This window comes from Trichomycterus rosablanca, chromosome 4, assembly GCF_030014385.1.
Source record: "Trichomycterus rosablanca isolate fTriRos1 chromosome 4, fTriRos1.hap1, whole genome shotgun sequence".
NCBI classification, from domain to species: domain Eukaryota; kingdom Metazoa; phylum Chordata; class Actinopteri; order Siluriformes; family Trichomycteridae; genus Trichomycterus; species Trichomycterus rosablanca.
Window position 1 is genome coordinate 13,461,054 of NC_085991.1, and position 9,427 is coordinate 13,470,480.

The window sequence follows — 9,427 nt, forward strand, 5'->3', positions numbered from 1 at the left end:
CGCCTATTTCAGGTTATCGCTTCTCGGCCTTTTGGCTAAGATCAAGTGTAGTATCTGTTCTTATCAGTTTAATATCTGATACGTCCTCTACCCGAGGACCATATATTAAATGGATTTTTAGGCCTGGGAGTCGGAAGAGGGGCTTGCTCCGTCCACTCCACGCATCGACCAGGTATTGCATTGCCTCCTGGCACGGTGCACCCTCATAAACGGTCAAACGAAAGAGTAATTGACGAATGCTGGTGACTGGCCCCTGCTGGAAAGCTGTTGGGATTAGGGGTACGGCGCCTTAGACCTTTGCCTAGCCTAGGCCCGGGGTTTCCTCGGTCCTTTTGCGCTAGGGAGTCCCGCTTTTCCCGCTTTTTCATTTTCCCTCCATTTTACTTAAAAAAAAAAAAAAAAAAAAAAAAAAAAGGCGAAAGACTTAATTTTCCCCCACCCTGTGTTTCTCCAGGCAAAGGCTGTGCTGCCTCGTCACCCACCCGACGACCCAAGGGCGCTTTTGCTGCAGGTTTTCGTCGCTCTACCTCGAGCCCTCTTCCTTGAGCGGCCGGTGGCCTACGGAGGCCTGGGCGACCGGCGAGCAGGGCTGGAGTTTCTCTTCATTCACGTACAAATCTTTCGCCTTTTACTAAAGATTTCCGTGGAGAGGAACGTTGACAAGTTCAACTTATTTTTTGAAGGCTTTGTCTTTGCAAAGCTGCTCTTTTGCTGGTGGAATGACAGAAGGTGTGTGGGCGGCCGGTCAGCGCCGTCCACTAGTCCGGACCCTCAAAAGGTAGGGCCCGTGGCCCGGCGCCTATTTCAGGTTATCGCTTCTCGGCCTTTTGGCTAAGATCAAGTGTAGTATCTGTTCTTATCAGTTTAATATCTGATACGTCCTCTACCCGAGGACCATATATTAAATGGATTTTTAGGCCTGGGAGTCGGAAGAGGGGCTTGCTCCGTCCACTCCACGCATCGACCAGGTATTGCATTGCCTCCTGGCACGGTGCACCCTCATAAACGGTCAAACGAAAGAGTAATTGACGAATGCTGGTGACTGGCCCCTGCTGGAAAGCTGTTGGGATTAGGGGTACGGCGCCTTAGACCTTTGCCTAGCCTAGGCCCGGGGTTTCCTCGGTCCTTTTGCGCTAGGGAGTCCCGCTTTTCCCGCTTTTTCATTTTCCCTCCATTTTACTTAAAAAAAAAAAAAAAAAAAAAAAAGGCGAAAGACTTAATTTTCCCCCACCCTGTGTTTCTCCAGGCAAAGGCTGTGCTGCCTCGTCACCCACCCGACGACCCAAGGGCGCTTTTGCTGCAGGTTTTCGTCGCTCTACCTCGAGCCCTCTTCCTTGAGCGGCCGGTGGCCTACGGAGGCCTGGGCGACCGGCGAGCAGGGCTGGAGTTTCTCTTCATTCACGTACAAATCTTTCGCCTTTTACTAAAGATTTCCGTGGAGAGGAACGTTGACAAGTTCAACTTATTTTTTGAAGGCTTTGTCTTTGCAAAGCTGCTCTTTTGCTGGTGGAATGACAGAAGGTGTGTGGGCGGCCGGTCAGCGCCGTCCACTAGTCCGGACCCTCAAAAGGTAGGGCCCGTGGCCCGGCGCCTATTTCAGGTTATCGCTTCTCGGCCTTTTGGCTAAGATCAAGTGTAGTATCTGTTCTTATCAGTTTAATATCTGATACGTCCTCTACCCGAGGACCATATATTAAATGGATTTTTAGGTCTGGGAGTCGGAAGAGGGGCTTGCTCCGTCCACTCCACGCATCGACCAGGTATTGCATTGCCTCCTGGCACGGTGCACCCTCATAAACGGTCAAACGAAAGAGTAATTGACGAATGCTGGTGACTGGCCCCTGCTGGAAAGCTGTTGGGATTAGGGGTACGGCGCCTTAGACCTTTGCCTAGCCTAGGCCCGGGGTTTCCTCGGTCCTTTTGCGCTAGGGAGTCCCGCTTTTCCCGCTTTTTCATTTTCCCTCCATTTTACTTAAAAAAAAAAAAAAAAAAAAAAAAAAAAGGCGAAAGACTTAATTTTCCCCCACCCTGTGTTTCTCCAGGCAAAGGCTGTGCTGCCTCGTCACCCACCCGACGACCCAAGGGCGCTTTTGCTGCAGGTTTTCGTCGCTCTACCTCGAGCCCTCTTCCTTGAGCGGCCGGTGGCCTACGGAGGCCTGGGCGACCGGCGAGCAGGGCTGGAGTTTCTCTTCATTCACGTACAAATCTTTCGCCTTTTACTAAAGATTTCCGTGGAGAGGAACGTTGACAAGTTCAACTTATTTTTTGAAGGCTTTGTCTTTGCAAAGCTGCTCTTTTGCTGGTGGAATGACAGAAGGTGTGTGGGCGGCCGGTCAGCGCCGTCCACTAGTCCGGACCCTCAAAAGGTAGGGCCCGTGGCCCGGCGCCTATTTCAGGTTATCGCTTCTCGGCCTTTTGGCTAAGATCAAGTGTAGTATCTGTTCTTATCAGTTTAATATCTGATACGTCCTCTACCCGAGGACCATATATTAAATGGATTTTTAGGCCTGGGAGTCGGAAGAGGGGCTTGCTCCGTCCACTCCACGCATCGACCAGGTATTGCATTGCCTCCTGGCACGGTGCACCCTCATAAACGGTCAAACGAAAGAGTAATTGACGAATGCTGGTGACTGGCCCCTGCTGGAAAGCTGTTGGGATTAGGGGTACGGCGCCTTAGACCTTTGCCTAGCCTAGGCCCGGGGTTTCCTCGGTCCTTTTGCGCTAGGGAGTCCCGCTTTTCCCGCTTTTTCATTTTCCCTCCATTTTACTTAAAAAAAAAAAAAAAAAAAAAAAAGGCGAAAGACTTAATTTTCCCCCACCCTGTGTTTCTCCAGGCAAAGGCTGTGCTGCCTCGTCACCCACCCGACGACCCAAGGGCGCTTTTGCTGCAGGTTTTCGTCGCTCTACCTCGAGCCCTCTTCCTTGAGCGGCCGGTGGCCTACGGAGGCCTGGGCGACCGGCGAGCAGGGCTGGAGTTTCTCTTCATTCACGTACAAATCTTTCGCCTTTTACTAAAGATTTCCGTGGAGAGGAACGTTGACAAGTTCAACTTATTTTTTGAAGGCTTTGTCTTTGCAAAGCTGCTCTTTTGCTGGTGGAATGACAGAAGGTGTGTGGGCGGCCGGTCAGCGCCGTCCACTAGTCCGGACCCTCAAAAGGTAGGGCCCGTGGCCCGGCGCCTATTTCAGGTTATCGCTTCTCGGCCTTTTGGCTAAGATCAAGTGTAGTATCTGTTCTTATCAGTTTAATATCTGATACGTCCTCTACCCGAGGACCATATATTAAATGGATTTTTAGGCCTGGGAGTCGGAAGAGGGGCTTGCTCCGTCCACTCCACGCATCGACCAGGTATTGCATTGCCTCCTGGCACGGTGCACCCTCATAAACGGTCAAACGAAAGAGTAATTGACGAATGCTGGTGACTGGCCCCTGCTGGAAAGCTGTTGGGATTAGGGGTACGGCGCCTTAGACCTTTGCCTAGCCTAGGCCCGGGGTTTCCTCGGTCCTTTTGCGCTAGGGAGTCCCGCTTTTCCCGCTTTTTCATTTTCCCTCCATTTTACTTAAAAAAAAAAAAAAAAAAAAAAAAAAAAGGCGAAAGACTTAATTTTCCCCCACCCTGTGTTTCTCCAGGCAAAGGCTGTGCTGCCTCGTCACCCACCCGACGACCCAAGGGCGCTTTTGCTGCAGGTTTTCGTCGCTCTACCTCGAGCCCTCTTCCTTGAGCGGCCGGTGGCCTACGGAGGCCTGGGCGACCGGCGAGCAGGGCTGGAGTTTCTCTTCATTCACGTACAAATCTTTCGCCTTTTACTAAAGATTTCCGTGGAGAGGAACGTTGACAAGTTCAACTTATTTTTTGAAGGCTTTGTCTTTGCAAAGCTGCTCTTTTGCTGGTGGAATGACAGAAGGTGTGTGGGCGGCCGGTCAGCGCCGTCCACTAGTCCGGACCCTCAAAAGGTAGGGCCCGTGGCCCGGCGCCTATTTCAGGTTATCGCTTCTCGGCCTTTTGGCTAAGATCAAGTGTAGTATCTGTTCTTATCAGTTTAATATCTGATACGTCCTCTACCCGAGGACCATATATTAAATGGATTTTTAGGCCTGGGAGTCGGAAGAGGGGCTTGCTCCGTCCACTCCACGCATCGACCAGGTATTGCATTGCCTCCTGGCACGGTGCACCCTCATAAACGGTCAAACGAAAGAGTAATTGACGAATGCTGGTGACTGGCCCCTGCTGGAAAGCTGTTGGGATTAGGGGTACGGCGCCTTAGACCTTTGCCTAGCCTAGGCCCGGGGTTTCCTCGGTCCTTTTGCGCTAGGGAGTCCCGCTTTTCCCGCTTTTTCATTTTCCCTCCATTTTACTTAAAAAAAAAAAAAAAAAAAAAAAGGCGAAAGACTTAATTTTCCCCCACCCTGTGTTTCTCCAGGCAAAGGCTGTGCTGCCTCGTCACCCACCCGACGACCCAAGGGCGCTTTTGCTGCAGGTTTTCGTCGCTCTACCTCGAGCCCTCTTCCTTGAGCGGCCGGTGGCCTACGGAGGCCTGGGCGACCGGCGAGCAGGGCTGGAGTTTCTCTTCATTCACGTACAAATCTTTCGCCTTTTACTAAAGATTTCCGTGGAGAGGAACGTTGACAAGTTCAACTTATTTTTTGAAGGCTTTGTCTTTGCAAAGCTGCTCTTTTGCTGGTGGAATGACAGAAGGCGTGTGGGCGGCCGGTCAGCGCCGTCCACTAGTCCGGACCCTCAAAAGGTAGGGCCCGTGGCCCGGCGCCTATTTCAGGTTATCGCTTCTCGGCCTTTTGGCTAAGATCAAGTGTAGTATCTGTTCTTATCAGTTTAATATCTGATACGTCCTCTACCCGAGGACCATATATTAAATGGATTTTTAGGCCTGGGAGTCGGAAGAGGGGCTTGCTCCGTCCACTCCACGCATCGACCAGGTATTGCATTGCCTCCTGGCACGGTGCACCCTCATAAACGGTCAAACGAAAGAGTAATTGACGAATGCTGGTGACTGGCCCCTGCTGGAAAGCTGTTGGGATTAGGGGTACGGCGCCTTAGACCTTTGCCTAGCCTAGGCCCGGGGTTTCCTCGGTCCTTTTGCGCTAGGGAGTCCCGCTTTTCCCGCTTTTTCATTTTCCCTCCATTTTACTTAAAAAAAAAAAAAAAAAAAAAACAAGGCGAAAGACTTAATTTTCCCCCACCCTGTGTTTCTCCAGGCAAAGGCTGTGCTGCCTCGTCACCCACCCGACGACCCAAGGGCGCTTTTGCTGCAGGTTTTCGTCGCTCTACCTCGAGCCCTCTTCCTTGAGCGGCCGGTGGCCTACGGAGGCCTGGGCGACCGGCGAGCAGGGCTGGAGTTTCTCTTCATTCACGTACAAATCTTTCGCCTTTTACTAAAGATTTCCGTGGAGAGGAACGTTGACAAGTTCAACTTATTTTTTGAAGGCTTTGTCTTTGCAAAGCTGCTCTTTTGCTGGTGGAATGACAGAAGGTGTGTGGGCGGCCGGTCAGCGCCGTCCACTAGTCCGGACCCTCAAAAGGTAGGGCCCGTGGCCCGGCGCCTATTTCAGGTTATCGCTTCTCGGCCTTTTGGCTAAGATCAAGTGTAGTATCTGTTCTTATCAGTTTAATATCTGATACGTCCTCTACCCGAGGACCATATATTAAATGGATTTTTAGGCCTGGGAGTCGGAAGAGGGGCTTGCTCCGTCCACTCCACGCATCGACCAGGTATTGCATTGCCTCCTGGCACGGTGCACCCTCATAAACGGTCAAACGAAAGAGTAATTGACGAATGCTGGTGACTGGCCCCTGCTGGAAAGCTGTTGGGATTAGGGGTACGGCGCCTTAGACCTTTGCCTAGCCTAGGCCCGGGGTTTCCTCGGTCCTTTTGCGCTAGGGAGTCCCGCTTTTCCCGCTTTTTCATTTTCCCTCCATTTTACTTAAAAAAAAAAAAAAAAAAAAAACAAGGCGAAAGACTTAATTTTCCCCCACCCTGTGTTTCTCCAGGCAAAGGCTGTGCTGCCTCGTCACCCACCCGACGACCCAAGGGCGCTTTTGCTGCAGGTTTTCGTCGCTCTACCTCGAGCCCTCTTCCTTGAGCGGCCGGTGGCCTACGGAGGCCTGGGCGACCGGCGAGCAGGGCTGGAGTTTCTCTTCATTCACGTACAAATCTTTCGCCTTTTACTAAAGATTTCCGTGGAGAGGAACGTTGACAAGTTCAACTTATTTTTTGAAGGCTTTGTCTTTGCAAAGCTGCTCTTTTGCTGGTGGAATGACAGAAGGTGTGTGGGCGGCCGGTCAGCGCCGTCCACTAGTCCGGACCCTCAAAAGGTAGGGCCCGTGGCCCGGCGCCTATTTCAGGTTATCGCTTCTCGGCCTTTTGGCTAAGATCAAGTGTAGTATCTGTTCTTATCAGTTTAATATCTGATACGTCCTCTACCCGAGGACCATATATTAAATGGATTTTTAGGCCTGGGAGTCGGAAGAGGGGCTTGCTCCGTCCACTCCACGCATCGACCAGGTATTGCATTGCCTCCTGGCACGGTGCACCCTCATAAACGGTCAAACGAAAGAGTAATTGACGAATGCTGGTGACTGGCCCCTGCTGGAAAGCTGTTGGGATTAGGGGTATGGCGCCTTAGACCTTTGCCTAGCCTAGGCCCGGGGTTTCCTCGGTCCTTTTGCGCTAGGGAGTCCCGCTTTTCCCGCTTTTTCATTTTCCCTCCATTTTACTTAAAAAAAAAAAAAAAAAAAAAACAAGGCGAAAGACTTAATTTTCCCCCACCCTGTGTTTCTCCAGGCAAAGGCTGTGCTGCCTCGTCACCCACCCGACGACCCAAGGGCGCTTTTGCTGCAGGTTTTCGTCGCTCTACCTCGAGCCCTCTTCCTTGAGCGGCCGGTGGCCTACGGAGGCCTGGGCGACCGGCGAGCAGGGCTGGAGTTTCTCTTCATTCACGTACAAATCTTTCGCCTTTTACTAAAGATTTCCGTGGAGAGGAACGTTGACAAGTTCAACTTATTTTTTGAAGGCTTTGTCTTTGCAAAGCTGCTCTTTTGCTGGTGGAATGACAGAAGGTGTGTGGGCGGCCGGTCAGCGCCGTCCACTAGTCCGGACCCTCAAAAGGTAGGGCCCGTGGCCCGGCGCCTATTTCAGGTTATCGCTTCTCGGCCTTTTGGCTAAGATCAAGTGTAGTATCTGTTCTTATCAGTTTAATATCTGATACGTCCTCTACCCGAGGACCATATATTAAATGGATTTTTAGGCCTGGGAGTCGGAAGAGGGGCTTGCTCCGTCCACTCCACGCATCGACCAGGTATTGCATTGCCTCCTGGCACGGTGCACCCTCATAAACGGTCAAACGAAAGAGTAATTGACGAATGCTGGTGACTGGCCCCTGCTGGAAAGCTGTTGGGATTAGGGGTACGGCGCCTTAGACCTTTGCCTAGCCTAGGCCCGGGGTTTCCTCGGTCCTTTTGCGCTAGGGAGTCCCGCTTTTCCCGCTTTTTCATTTTCCCTCCATTTTACTTAAAAAAAAAAAAAAAAAAAAAAAAGGCGAAAGACTTAATTTTCCCCCACCCTGTGTTTCTCCAGGCAAAGGCTGTGCTGCCTCGTCACCCACCCGACGACCCAAGGGCGCTTTTGCTGCAGGTTTTCGTCGCTCTACCTCGAGCCCTCTTCCTTGAGCGGCCGGTGGCCTACGGAGGCCTGGGCGACCGGCGAGCAGGGCTGGAGTTTCTCTTCATTCACGTACAAATCTTTCGCCTTTTACTAAAGATTTCCGTGGAGAGGAACGTTGACAAGTTCAACTTATTTTTTGAAGGCTTTGTCTTTGCAAAGCTGCTCTTTTGCTGGTGGAATGACAGAAGGTGTGTGGGCGGCCGGTCAGCGCCGTCCACTAGTCCGGACCCTCAAAAGGTAGGGCCCGTGGCCCGGCGCCTATTTCAGGTTATCGCTTCTCGGCCTTTTGGCTAAGATCAAGTGTAGTATCTGTTCTTATCAGTTTAATATCTGATACGTCCTCTACCCGAGGACCATATATTAAATGGATTTTTAGGCCTGGGAGTCGGAAGAGGGGCTTGCTCCGTCCACTCCACGCATCGACCAGGTATTGCATTGCCTCCTGGCACGGTGCACCCTCATAAACGGTCAAACGAAAGAGTAATTGACGAATGCTGGTGACTGGCCCCTGCTGGAAAGCTGTTGGGATTAGGGGTACGGCGCCTTAGACCTTTGCCTAGCCTAGGCCCGGGGTTTCCTCGGTCCTTTTGCGCTAGGGAGTCCCGCTTTTCCCGCTTTTTCATTTTCCCTCCATTTTACTTAAAAAAAAAAAAAAAAAAAAAACAAGGCGAAAGACTTAATTTTCCCCCACCCTGTGTTTCTCCAGGCAAAGGCTGTGCTGCCTCGTCACCCACCCGACGACCCAAGGGCGCTTTTGCTGCAGGTTTTCGTCGCTCTACCTCGAGCCCTCTTCCTTGAGCGGCCGGTGGCCTACGGAGGCCTGGGCGACCGGCGAGCAGGGCTGGAGTTTCTCTTCATTCACGTACAAATCTTTCGCCTTTTACTAAAGATTTCCGTGGAGAGGAACGTTGACAAGTTCAACTTATTTTTTGAAGGCTTTGTCTTTGCAAAGCTGCTCTTTTGCTGGTGGAATGACAGAAGGTGTGTGGGCGGCCGGTCAGCGCCGTCCACTAGTCCGGACCCTCAAAAGGTAGGGCCCGTGGCCCGGCGCCTATTTCAGGTTATCGCTTCTCGGCCTTTTGGCTAAGATCAAGTGTAGTATCTGTTCTTATCAGTTTAATATCTGATACGTCCTCTACCCGAGGACCATATATTAAATGGATTTTTAGGCCTGGGAGTCGGAAGAGGGGCTTGCTCCGTCCACTCCACGCATCGACCAGGTATTGCATTGCCTCCTGGCACGGTGCACCCTCATAAACGGTCAAACGAAAGAGTAATTGACGAATGCTGGTGACTGGCCCCTGCTGGAAAGCTGTTGGGTTTAGGGGTACGGCCCGGGGTTTCTTCGGTCCTTTTGCGCTAGGGAGTCCCCCTTTTCCCGCTTTTTCATTTTCCCTCCATTTTACTTAAAAAAAAAAAAAAAAAAAAAAAAAAAAGGCGAAAGACTTAATTTTCCCCCTCCCTGTGTTTCTCCAGGCAAAGGCTGTGCTGCTTCGTCACCCACCCGACGACCCAAGGGCGCTTTTGCTGCAGGTTTTCGTCGCTCTACCTCGAGCCCTCTTCCTTGAGCGGCCGGTGGCCTACGGAGGCCCGGGCGACCGGCGAGCAGGGCTGGAGTTTCTCTTCATTCACGTACAAATCTTTCGCCTTTTACTAAAGATTTCCGTGGAGAGGAACGTTGACAAGTTCAACTTATTTTTTGAAGGCTTTGTCTTTGCAAAGCTGCTCTTTTGCTGGTGGAATGACAG

General features: G+C 51.5%; 24 non-coding genes across 24 annotated transcripts; all 24 read left to right on the forward strand.

Moving 5' to 3' along the window:
• Positions 1 to 15: 15 nt before the first annotated feature.
• On the forward strand, positions 16 to 206 carry LOC134313343 (U2 spliceosomal RNA). The gene has a single exon (XR_010012227.1). It is a non-coding gene; the product is annotated as a U2 spliceosomal RNA (small nuclear RNA).
• A 381-nt stretch (positions 207 to 587) lies between these two features.
• On the forward strand, positions 588 to 702 carry LOC134312906 (U5 spliceosomal RNA). Its single transcript, XR_010011819.1, has one exon. It is a non-coding gene; the product is annotated as a U5 spliceosomal RNA (small nuclear RNA).
• A 109-nt stretch (positions 703 to 811) lies between these two features.
• On the forward strand, positions 812 to 1,002 carry LOC134313344 (U2 spliceosomal RNA). The gene has a single exon (XR_010012228.1). It is a non-coding gene; the product is annotated as a U2 spliceosomal RNA (small nuclear RNA).
• Positions 1,003 to 1,379: 377 nt separating this feature from the next.
• Positions 1,380 to 1,494, forward strand: LOC134312907 (U5 spliceosomal RNA). Its single transcript, XR_010011820.1, has one exon. It is a non-coding gene; the product is annotated as a U5 spliceosomal RNA (small nuclear RNA).
• Positions 1,495 to 1,603: 109 nt separating this feature from the next.
• Positions 1,604 to 1,794, forward strand: LOC134313242 (U2 spliceosomal RNA). The gene has a single exon (XR_010012132.1). It is a non-coding gene; the product is annotated as a U2 spliceosomal RNA (small nuclear RNA).
• Positions 1,795 to 2,175: 381 nt separating this feature from the next.
• On the forward strand, positions 2,176 to 2,290 carry LOC134312908 (U5 spliceosomal RNA). The gene has a single exon (XR_010011821.1). It is a non-coding gene; the product is annotated as a U5 spliceosomal RNA (small nuclear RNA).
• A 109-nt stretch (positions 2,291 to 2,399) lies between these two features.
• LOC134313345 (U2 spliceosomal RNA) lies at positions 2,400 to 2,590 on the forward strand. Its single transcript, XR_010012229.1, has one exon. It is a non-coding gene; the product is annotated as a U2 spliceosomal RNA (small nuclear RNA).
• Positions 2,591 to 2,967: 377 nt separating this feature from the next.
• Positions 2,968 to 3,082, forward strand: LOC134312909 (U5 spliceosomal RNA). The gene has a single exon (XR_010011822.1). It is a non-coding gene; the product is annotated as a U5 spliceosomal RNA (small nuclear RNA).
• A 109-nt stretch (positions 3,083 to 3,191) lies between these two features.
• Positions 3,192 to 3,382, forward strand: LOC134313347 (U2 spliceosomal RNA). Its single transcript, XR_010012230.1, has one exon. It is a non-coding gene; the product is annotated as a U2 spliceosomal RNA (small nuclear RNA).
• A 381-nt stretch (positions 3,383 to 3,763) lies between these two features.
• LOC134312910 (U5 spliceosomal RNA) lies at positions 3,764 to 3,878 on the forward strand. The gene has a single exon (XR_010011823.1). It is a non-coding gene; the product is annotated as a U5 spliceosomal RNA (small nuclear RNA).
• A 109-nt stretch (positions 3,879 to 3,987) lies between these two features.
• On the forward strand, positions 3,988 to 4,178 carry LOC134313348 (U2 spliceosomal RNA). The gene has a single exon (XR_010012231.1). It is a non-coding gene; the product is annotated as a U2 spliceosomal RNA (small nuclear RNA).
• Positions 4,179 to 4,554: 376 nt separating this feature from the next.
• Positions 4,555 to 4,669, forward strand: LOC134312911 (U5 spliceosomal RNA). Its single transcript, XR_010011824.1, has one exon. It is a non-coding gene; the product is annotated as a U5 spliceosomal RNA (small nuclear RNA).
• A 109-nt stretch (positions 4,670 to 4,778) lies between these two features.
• On the forward strand, positions 4,779 to 4,969 carry LOC134313349 (U2 spliceosomal RNA). The gene has a single exon (XR_010012232.1). It is a non-coding gene; the product is annotated as a U2 spliceosomal RNA (small nuclear RNA).
• A 378-nt stretch (positions 4,970 to 5,347) lies between these two features.
• LOC134312912 (U5 spliceosomal RNA) lies at positions 5,348 to 5,462 on the forward strand. Its single transcript, XR_010011825.1, has one exon. It is a non-coding gene; the product is annotated as a U5 spliceosomal RNA (small nuclear RNA).
• Positions 5,463 to 5,571: 109 nt separating this feature from the next.
• Positions 5,572 to 5,762, forward strand: LOC134313350 (U2 spliceosomal RNA). Its single transcript, XR_010012233.1, has one exon. It is a non-coding gene; the product is annotated as a U2 spliceosomal RNA (small nuclear RNA).
• A 378-nt stretch (positions 5,763 to 6,140) lies between these two features.
• On the forward strand, positions 6,141 to 6,255 carry LOC134312914 (U5 spliceosomal RNA). The gene has a single exon (XR_010011827.1). It is a non-coding gene; the product is annotated as a U5 spliceosomal RNA (small nuclear RNA).
• A 109-nt stretch (positions 6,256 to 6,364) lies between these two features.
• Positions 6,365 to 6,555, forward strand: LOC134313351 (U2 spliceosomal RNA). The gene has a single exon (XR_010012234.1). It is a non-coding gene; the product is annotated as a U2 spliceosomal RNA (small nuclear RNA).
• A 378-nt stretch (positions 6,556 to 6,933) lies between these two features.
• LOC134312915 (U5 spliceosomal RNA) lies at positions 6,934 to 7,048 on the forward strand. Its single transcript, XR_010011828.1, has one exon. It is a non-coding gene; the product is annotated as a U5 spliceosomal RNA (small nuclear RNA).
• A 109-nt stretch (positions 7,049 to 7,157) lies between these two features.
• Positions 7,158 to 7,348, forward strand: LOC134313353 (U2 spliceosomal RNA). The gene has a single exon (XR_010012236.1). It is a non-coding gene; the product is annotated as a U2 spliceosomal RNA (small nuclear RNA).
• Positions 7,349 to 7,725: 377 nt separating this feature from the next.
• Positions 7,726 to 7,840, forward strand: LOC134312916 (U5 spliceosomal RNA). The gene has a single exon (XR_010011829.1). It is a non-coding gene; the product is annotated as a U5 spliceosomal RNA (small nuclear RNA).
• A 109-nt stretch (positions 7,841 to 7,949) lies between these two features.
• Positions 7,950 to 8,140, forward strand: LOC134313354 (U2 spliceosomal RNA). The gene has a single exon (XR_010012237.1). It is a non-coding gene; the product is annotated as a U2 spliceosomal RNA (small nuclear RNA).
• Positions 8,141 to 8,518: 378 nt separating this feature from the next.
• Positions 8,519 to 8,633, forward strand: LOC134312917 (U5 spliceosomal RNA). Its single transcript, XR_010011830.1, has one exon. It is a non-coding gene; the product is annotated as a U5 spliceosomal RNA (small nuclear RNA).
• A 109-nt stretch (positions 8,634 to 8,742) lies between these two features.
• On the forward strand, positions 8,743 to 8,933 carry LOC134313355 (U2 spliceosomal RNA). Its single transcript, XR_010012238.1, has one exon. It is a non-coding gene; the product is annotated as a U2 spliceosomal RNA (small nuclear RNA).
• Positions 8,934 to 9,288: 355 nt separating this feature from the next.
• LOC134312918 (U5 spliceosomal RNA) lies at positions 9,289 to 9,403 on the forward strand. Its single transcript, XR_010011831.1, has one exon. It is a non-coding gene; the product is annotated as a U5 spliceosomal RNA (small nuclear RNA).
• Positions 9,404 to 9,427: the final 24 nt, after the last annotated feature.